The sequence below is a fragment of the Phoxinus phoxinus genome, assembly GCF_949152265.1.
Source record: "Phoxinus phoxinus genome assembly, chromosome: 17".
NCBI classification, from domain to species: domain Eukaryota; kingdom Metazoa; phylum Chordata; class Actinopteri; order Cypriniformes; family Leuciscidae; genus Phoxinus; species Phoxinus phoxinus.
In genome coordinates, this window is record NC_136892.1 from 1,882,345 (window position 1) to 1,892,716 (window position 10,372).

The 10,372-nt window shown below is 40.2% G+C and overlaps 1 protein-coding gene across 2 annotated transcripts in view; it reads right to left on the reverse strand.

Annotated features, from left to right (window-relative positions):
• Positions 1–10,372, reverse strand: part of fstl4 (follistatin-like 4) — a 256,801-nt gene that overhangs the window by 147,950 nt on the left and 98,479 nt on the right. The window lies entirely within an intron of this gene.

The following is a 10,372-nucleotide window of genomic DNA, read 5'->3' on the forward strand; positions in this document are numbered from 1 at the left end:
CAGTCAAGTGCAGATTGATCTTTTTTTCCGAAAATCCTGTTTTGATCTCACATTATGAAAGTGAAATGAGTGTATATACGCTCTGCTATGAGTATATATAAAAAACGGCGGACCAGCATGTTTGTAAAGACTTTTGGACGCACTGCGGTTCACACTACATATCCCAGAGAATGTTAAAGTTTCTCCAGCCAAGTCTAAAAAGCCAATCTCCATCGATTCCCTGAGCTGGCGCTGGGAAAGCTGCTGAAGTCTGGATCACTCTTTGCAGAGCCACAGGAACGCAGTCGGGGAAAACTCCTGCTGGGGTCACGCGGCCTGTGCATCATCCATGCCAGTTTTACTGCTTTCTTCGGGCGACAGCTGGTAGGTAGGAAATGATTCCCAATTAATTCTGGACCACTGACTGAGACCGCTGGAGTGGCATCAAACCCGGATCGCCGCTGGCCGCTCTGTTCAGCACATGCAGTTAAAGCTGGCCGTATGACGGCGCTCACCATGAGGCAATGCTAGAGATTATGCAGCACCGAGCATTAAACTAAACTGTGTACAGATGAGGACTTTCAGTGTAGACCGCAGCATAACTCAATTATCATGGACTTTACTACATGATTCAGTCCTTCCAGAAAAATGCGGGGTTTTTTTGTGATTGTTGCGGTCAAAAATCCTTGATTATGCGGCACGTTTTCTTAAAAAATGCGATGGAATATGCGGGATGTTTATGAAATTTTATACGATGAAATTGCGGGAACGTGCAAAAACTGCGGTTTGATGGAAAAGAGATTTATTTTTTACCCCAACACCATGTTCTCAATAGGCTACTACCTTAGTGTAAAGAGTCATTTCTCATTACTTCCTATGATAAGCAAGCATACTACATCACAGAAAGTGCCGGGAATATTTAAGTTCTCATCTTGTTTTATTTCAGACCTTAATAAACACATGCTCAAACTTACAAAACATTGATGAGTCAAACACGTTCTGTAGCTTTACAAAAGGAATATGCTGCAACTTCTGTAAAAATGAATAAATAAAATATAAAAAAAATAAAATGTGTGCTTCCAGTTTTACAGAGGTAGCTATACAAAACAGTCATCTTCTGTTAAAATAAGTGCTTCCAATGCACAAAGTGCAATCTGTCATGTAACACACCGGGAAACTGCTTTGCGCGGTCTTTTGCGCTTGTTTTTGTTGGCAAATGAGAGTGATTTGCAGGTTTCATCGCGGGGTTTGCAGCTTTTCGATTATGTTCACGTCGCGTAATTACGTCACTTCATAACGTTCCCATGGCAACAGAGTAAAATGGCTGCTCTTGTGTGAAGTAAACGCGACATTTTTCAACTTTCTGTTAAGATATATGTTGCTTTTTTGCAACAGAAATGCAGGGATTATGAAGCCCCGCATATTTTGCGCGCGGAAATCGGCAATTTATGCGGCGAAAGTGCGGTGTATTTGAAAAAATGCGGCCCCCGCATAAATATGCAGACTTTGGCTGATTATGCATTGAATCATGCGATCACATAATCACGTTTTTCTGGAGGGACTGATGATTATGTCATATAACAACACTTTTCCAGCAAAAATAACTATAATGCGTTTAGGGTTGTGCATCGAGAACAGGTTCCATTTCACAGCCGGTAACAAATTTCCAAGATACGTGTATTCACAGATAAGATACGCCAAACAGAACACAAAAGTGCACAAGTAGAGAATTGAGTTCACCTTCGCTGCTTCTTGCACTTTATAGGACACACACACACACAATTATGATGAAATATCCTCATAAACACAGTCAATATGGTCTTACGTGAAGGTAAACAGTTGAGAAGGAACACAGTGTATCAGTGTATTGGATCCGTGCATTCACTTTTAAAGAGACAGCGGCCTAATATTGTTTAATACTAATATAGTTGGAAGAACTGCTTGTATTTATAGTGCAGCAACTGCTTGGAATGAGATTCAAAGATCATTGAAACTTACTGTATTTATTTCAATCAATGAGTTTAAGTTATATCTTAACCAAACATTCCAAACTGTCTGCACCTGTTCTTAACTTTTAATCTTGTTTTATTGTTATGTGTGTGAGAGTGTTTGTGTGTGGTTGCGAGTGTGTGTGTGTTAGTGTATGTGTGTGTTGTGACTATTGTTTTATGTACTTAATTTTACTTTGTCTGTTTGTATTATGTTTACTGTGTGCTGCTAACTTGGCCAGAGCTCACTTGTAAATGAGATATCAATGTGATTTTCTTCCCTGGTTAAATAAAGGTATAATAAAAATAAAATAAAATGTATCTGTGCTATTGCAAGTTTGTTTACTTGTCTTTAATAATGTTTGAAATTTATATTAGTTGTTTTTGGTGTGGTATTTTTATTAAAACCAATGGAAAAAGTTAGTTTAGGCTGCTGATTTTTATGTGTTTTAAACGATACTCAACCTTGACTGTCATATATACTGTTTAATACATGATCTGTATGAACACTCTTCTGATCGTCTGGCAGGTGTGCATTAAAACCGTGTAATGCACAGGTAGTCACACACACACACACACACACACACACACACACACACACACACACACACACACACACACACACACACACACACACACACACACACACACACACACACAAACACACAAACACAAACATTCAGGAGCACAGACATGTGTTTTCAACACTGCCTTGCAACTTTGATTTAAAAAAATAGCTTCACTACTCAATCTCTACATTATACTGTATAACTCAGCGACGAGGGGCTAACATCGCGTTTTTTTAAGTAATTATCTCACAGCTTTACTATTTGTAGAGAGATGCTGCACAGACGCAGGTCATTCACACACACACTCATTCTCTCTCTTTCACTACTTCATTCAAACAAATGTCATAATACAATCAAATAAATGTGTCTTACGGCAGTATTTTTCTCTCTGTCTGATTTAAAGCAGGAAGAATGCTAGATCTAAAGAGATGTAACTGACGAATATAACTGTGATTTTTATCTCTGCGGACAAATATTGCTCTGCAAACATCAATAACTTGTCATTAACAAATGACCATTGTATAAGCGGGATAATCTATTGCTAAGTGTGCATTACACATTTTTAATGCACTGTGCACCAGGCCTCCATATCCTCCATTAAACTTGTGTAATACACACCAAGCCATGGTTTATCCCTTACATATATTACATTTTGTTCATACCACCAACATGTACGCAGTTTATGTCCCAGTAATTCTGGGGTTAGTTAATGCAGCATTTCAATGTTTTGAAATGTTCCTTCTTCAATGAGCGTCTGTGATTTTTTTTCAGCAGGTTTAATGTTGCATCAAATTGTGCTTTACTAAGCATTACTTAGTAAAGCATCCGCACACGATCTGAGGAATCATTCACGTCTGGAGCACAAACGCCACAGGATGACCCACATGCTCAACTTTAAAGGCCCCCTGAAAACAAAATGTACGTTTTTTTTTTTAGCTTTTAGTATGAATATGTTAGCCTCAAGGTCATGAATAAACTGGTGTGTTCCAAAACAATGACAAAATTCGCATTTAGGAAATATAAGCATTCAAGTCTCTCATCACCATGGACTTCAGCTTCTCATCACATCTTCTGTCCAATCAAATGCTCTCTAGAATCTGAAACTCCGCCCCCTATGCTATAAACACCACCTGGCCAAAGCGAGCGTTGACACGTTACAGAGCAATATGTGTTGGAGATGTGTGTTCGGTTGCTCAAACACTCGAGATTTATTTTGTTTTCCAACTGTACTTTGGTTAAGAATGAGATGGCTAGAGTTTATTCACACGTCTACTGTTGAATTCAATGTATCATCAGCGCTCGGATTCACTTCCATGTTGCTTGCAGTCTGTGAGGTAAACTAAACTCTATTGGCTATTTGAAAAGGGGGAGGAGCCAATCAATATGTCCCGCCTTAGCTTCCTGTTTCAGTGGAAATGACATCAACGCATCAAACAAAGCTGCGCGTTCCAAGGCCTTTAATACTCTTTGGTTGAGTATGACTAGCAGTAATAGTGATGTTTGCCTGGCTAGATATAATCAAATCTGATCAACATGGCAAAATAAATATGTGCAGCCCCTCAGGAGCCCAGCACATGTCGTTTGCCATACAAATTATTTACTGCACCTTCATAAAGCAACAGCAACACCGTGACCTTCCTCCTCCGTGTCAAGGTTGCAGACGATTACCAGATCATTTGTATTCCCTGAGCCTGGAAGATTAGGCGCTTATAGCTGAGCTCTGCTTCTGTGAACATGATGTGCTCTTCTTCGGACCATCTCTTGTCTTTCTAAACTCTTCCTCTGCTCCGAGCTCAACAATCTGGTCCAGAACACAAACGCTCCTTTTACAGCGCTATTAGTAATTCTGCAGAGACGTCATCCTCTTTGCAATCGTGGCGTGTGCTCTCTGACAATTCCCGACCGCACGATTTACTTAAGAAGCTAAAGAGTTGATTTGTAATCCATTCAATGTGGGCAGCGAGACAATGGTGAACATGAGTCTTAAAGGTTCCAGCGAAAGCGCTCGAACTCTGCCAAGCCGCTAATGCGTTTGTTTATCGCCGCCATTCTTGGGACTGTTAAGAAGCTGCAAAGCATTGCTCGTCCAGCTCGGCAATCACTCCAGGCCTGGACGGACATTTCAATCGAATCCCCTGTGGAACCACAAAGGCAATGTTTGGAAGTATTGTCCGTCTGCTGTTCGATGCCTACGGATCTCATCCCATTGTCATCAAGTTAATGTGACTAATTGATTCCTTTCAAAGGGAGTCGCGCAGACAAGAGCAACAGTGGTGTAATCCTCGAAAGCTCACATCATACGAACAGCGTCCGCTCTGACATTAACCGCAGACCACCACTGCAACCTCCAGGGCATTCAGACACAAGTTCTGCCCGAGAACAAGTCCGCTTGTTAAGTTTCTCAAATGTGGCATGAATCCACTCTTAACTTATGGCGCTCTTCACGTGTCGGTCAAAAATGACCAAATGTTTGTTTTATTTATTGTCAATGAAATGAATGTACTATATTTTAGTTTGATAATGTTTTTATTATTTAATATTTAGTGTTTTTAGGGGATTTTTATACTTAATAATATTTATATTTTATAATCCATTTATACACTTTTTGAGCATAGTTAACATTGTGGTAAACACTGTGGTAAATCTTGAATGCTTTAGAGCAAACGATTGAAGTTTAATCTCTTTTCAAAGACGACACTTGGCAGATTATTGCTGAAGTGAATTTTTTTTTTAAAGTGAACTTAAAAAAGTAACAGAATTTGACGTGTATTGTTATGAAAAATGCACAAAAATACTATTTTTAATTTTTATATGAAATATATATTTTCAAAATCACATTTTACTCTAAACCTGTGAGAAAATCAAAGCCATAAACATACAGGTTGTGTTCCAAACTTGAGGTTGAAAAGGTTTCAGTGAGAGTGTGTTCGGCTGCAGTACCGAACGCTTCCACTAGATAAAAGTTCGTCTCCCATTAATTTCCCATGCGCTCATTTTTGACCGCGAGGAGCACAAGTGTGAATATTTTTTTCAGGACCATTTAACCTTTTCAAATCATGTACATGATTTTCATTTTGTGTTCACATAGCAAATGCCAAAACCTTTACCAAGTTTAAAGGGACAATGTGTTGTTTTTTAAGTATTTTATTAACTAAAATCAATGTCTTTATTCATAAATATGTCCACAATGGTGTACAATTACCTCTCCCAATGATCCAACTTATCCTCGTACACAAAGAATTTCTTATCTTTATTTACATGGGACGGGTAACTCCTCGGAGGCTTCCATGTCGTTATGCCATCTTGAAAAACTATAATAGCAGAGAGGGACAAAAAGCACTAGCCTAGCTCAACGGGTTTCCACAACGCGTGTTCGTCCAGAGCCGGCGTCACGACGAGGAGAGAGGCGTAATGCGAGTCGCTGCCCCGGTAAATGTGAAAGGTTGCACTGCACGGTACTTCATAATTCAGGATCACATTTATGCCGAGCCACAGGAGAAATGCCAAAATTGAATTTAAAAGGAAACGTGACCGGCGAATTCAAACACAGAGCGTAAATAACGGGATAGCTTTACCCAGGTGGAAAGAGCTCATGAAGGAGAAAGACTTTGAAAGGGACTCTGAAGTTCTTCTCGACGGGTAAGTCAATGTTACGGCCTAAATTACAAGTTTTTTTTTTCATTGCTTAGTTGTGTAATTCATTATATAGGCAGCATAACAGTAGAACATGTCACGTATAGTTAAACTGGACGAAGGGCTGTTGTTGTCATCGCTTCTTGGCACATAACAGCTGCCGTAGTTGCAACACGCATTTGAAAAAGCGAGGAGCTAGAGAGCACTATACGCTTGAATGCAAAATACAATTTCACCGCTAGATGGGAGAAATTCCTACACACTGTCCCTTTAAATAAATAAATTCTTCAAAATATCATATTTTGTTTTCAGCACAAGAACTAAATTCATACAGGTTTGGAACAACTTGAGGGTGAGCAAATTATGACAGAATATTTAGGTGAACTAAAAAAAAAAGTGCACTAAGAACTGTTGTTTGGTTAACCAAAAGTCACATTTCTACAAAAGCCTTGTTTCGGAAGCGATATTTTTAAATGTAAACAAATATTCGCTTTAAACCATTCAGGGGGTCATCTAATCACCTTAATTATCAATGAACTTTTATTCATGATAATTTTGCTTCCATGGGACCTGAGAGAGACAGGACAGGGAAACGTGCGTCTGATTGCTTAGTAAAGTTAAGTAATTATTTGCATGCACAATTATTTGCGAGCGTTTAGCACCTGATTCACTAATTGAAATATGCAGATCAGGCAGCGGTGCAAACGTGCTGGCGCACACACACCTGAATAATCCCGTTCAAATAAACGCCCGGTTGTGGCGCGCGTCTCCATCATCTGATGCTTTACTGCCGTCATATAAATGCTCAGTTACTTAGACAAATAACATTCAGTTTTATGCATAAATAACAGTCTGTAATGAGTCTAATTTACATAAGGAGGGCATGTTTGCATGGAAATGAATGACAATGACTTGATTTGAATACTCAAGGTGCAGTGCTATCTCAGTTTTTTATTTTGCTGGGTGAATAAGTCAGTCAGAGACACAGCTGCTCGGTTTGAAATAGCATGTGGTTGTTTAGTGAATTTGCAGTCTTATCGTTCAAGCTATATTTACTAAGAAATTGCTAGTACTTTTCATAAACAATTGCAAAGAAATGGCAAGTAACATTGAATTAAAGCATATTTTCTTCTTTTAACAGATTTACAGTGTCATAGTGATGCTTGACTTTGAAACATCAATAAATATCTGTTCACAAAGACGCTTGTGGCTGAATGTGAATGACGTGTGTGGTTCTGGTTCTGATATCCTGGTCACATGACACCGTGCTTCTCAAATACACTGTGACACACACATACAGAACACTGATGTTTCTGGTCATCTAGTCTTGAGGGATATTGCATACTGACTTTCAAACATCAATAAATATCTGTTCACACAGACGCCTGAATGATGAATGACATGTGCGGCCGTGGTTCTGATACCCTGGTCACATGACACTGTCCTTCTCAGTGATACGCTGTGACACACACATACAGAACACTGATGTTTCTGGTCATCGAGTCTTGAGGGATATTACATGTATTGTGAAGCCGATGAATGTGATTGTCACGCTTGAATCTCTCTGTGAGAATGATCCTGACAGCAATATCAATGCAGATGCAGATGTGCTGGTGTAATTCTCTGATCATCTCCCCTGTCAGAAGCACAAGAAGATCATTCATGTTTTAGAGATCGCTCCTCTAATCACTCTTCTTCAGCCTCTCAGAGAGAGAACAGAAGAATCTCTCAGCGCTTCACTTCAATGAGCCACACTGTCCTATTCACGCATCCGATACACACTTTAGTACGCTTGTGTTGTAACTGTGCAGACAATATGCACTGAGGATGTTTTCTCAGATGACGAGATTTTTAATTAAGAAAGTCTTATTTCCACACAGTTCCTTGCACAACACTGTTATGAGCTCAAAACACTTTTTTGTAAATGCATGTTGGCGCTTCTGTCACATGACCAGCCCAATAAAGCCCCTTTCACACAGATATTCCGGAAAATACACGGATAGTGTCCTGGGATCATTTGATTCACACACATCCCGTCACCTGCGGCGCTACCATTGGGCCCAGGTGGGCCTGGGCACACCCATTTTAGATCCGGGCCCGCCCATTTTGACCCAGGCACAGGGGCGTTGCTAGACCCGTATAAATCTGCTGTGCCCCAGTAAATCTGAAGTTTGAGTTTAACAATTTATTTGATTTGTCAGTGTATTTAATAGAAATCATATTATAGGGTAATAGAAATGATCTATTTACAACGCAGTAATAAAACGATCAACGCGCAGTTTAACCGAAAACAGAAGCTGACCCGTGCGACAGAAATCCATGTCCATGCGCGTCTGTGTTTCCTAGCAACTGCAACGCACACATCTGAGCACACCGATGTGATTGGTGCGCTATTGAGGTATAGGTTATGAAAACATGATGAAACTAAAGTTTGTAAATAATACAAATAATCTTATTTTGATTCATTATTGGCTTCTGTAGATGGACATCAGAAATTTAGAAATCTACTGAGTCGCTGTCCTCAGTGCCGCAGAAAAGCGCTGAAACGGAGATGAAAGGGAACCCTTTTTTTTTTTTTTTTTGGCTTATTTTTACTGGCCCATCCATCCATCTGGAGGCCCACCTACAATAAAAAATCCTGGCTCCGCTTCTGCATCCCGTAAAGATCCCGTAAACACACGTGACGTCAGGATGTGTTGTAGAAAGGCCAGTCTAATCTTCCGCTATCGCTCTCTCCATTGTCGCTTGCTGATTTTTTACGCAGCGTCTTAAGTTTAATGATCTGTGCTTTCGATCTCGAGAAACCACGCTCGAGCATTTTTTCCCAGATTCGGTCGTACACTAACGCAGAGCTGGCGAGCGCTCTCAGCTTCAGCGCGGATAGTGAGGAGCTCCTGGTCTCTGATTCATGCTAGTTTGCAGACATTTTTAGTTCTTTCTTTGTTGATGAAGAACACAAAGTTTCTTCTAAGAGCAACAAAATACCCCTCACAACATCGGTCCTGGCTTTTGTTCACACAGCGCGCGTTCCGGGACTGATCCCGGCAATGTTACTATACGTCCCCATCCCGACATCGATCCCGGCATCAATCCCGGGACGTGTTTGTGTTCACACTGAAGGCACTCTCGCAATTTTTACGCCAATTTCAACGTGCTGTGTAAGGGGCTTATGTGTGACAGTAAACTTGCTCAGTAGCTCTCCTGGTACATCACTGGTGCGAGTCCCGTGAAACACGAGTCATGATAAAAAGCTCAAACACTTGTAGAAACAAGCCAAAATGTCATTGTTGCTTCAGCAAATGTGCATTTATCTCATGCTTGCTTTTGCTAAAGGGATAGTTCACTTTAAAAGGAAAGTTCTGTCATCATATACTCACCCTCAAGTTGTTTCAAACCTGAATTTCTTTCTTAGGAAGATATTTAGAAGAATGTCGGTAACCAAACTGTTAACTGGTCCCATTGACTTCCATAGTATTTATTTTTGTCCTACTATGGAAGTCAATGGGACCTGTTAACTGTTTGGTTACCGACATTCTTCAAAATATCTTCCTAAGAAAGAAATTCATACAGGTTTGAAACAACTTGAGGGTGAGAATATGATGACAGAACTTTCCTTTTAAAGTGAACTATCCCTTTAACACTATGGGTGTGTGTGTGTTTCCCGAAGCCAAATCATTTTGCAGATATGTCGCCACAGACTAGCCTGGTCCTACCAGACTCTCTACATTTCATTTGTACAGAGAGTCTGGCCGCTCTCCATTGACAAGCGTTAAATTCCCTGAAGGCGGATCCTCTGATGAAGTTTAAAACTATTGGATCTGCCCAGAGCCACTCCGGATCTGCCGTAACCAATCACTAACGTTTGCTTGTGACGAAACTTCAACTCAAACTAGCGCACAACCTCAACGTCATCGTTCTCAGACACTCCCTCTGTTCACTGATTGGACCGGTAAAAATTGACCGGAGAAAACCCAAGAATACACCACAATCCCAGACGTAGTTCTGAAGGAAACTGAAAATTGAGTGGAAGCACGAAGAGGAGGGTGAAGCCAGGCTAGTCACAGACACCTTTGGGTGGAAAATATGAGATAAAAAATATCCCTCTTTTCACTGTTGAACACTGTGACACTGTTCACATCTCAATCGAAATGAATAGAAGATGACTATTAATAATATTAGCTGAACAAAAGTTAGCCGTAATAA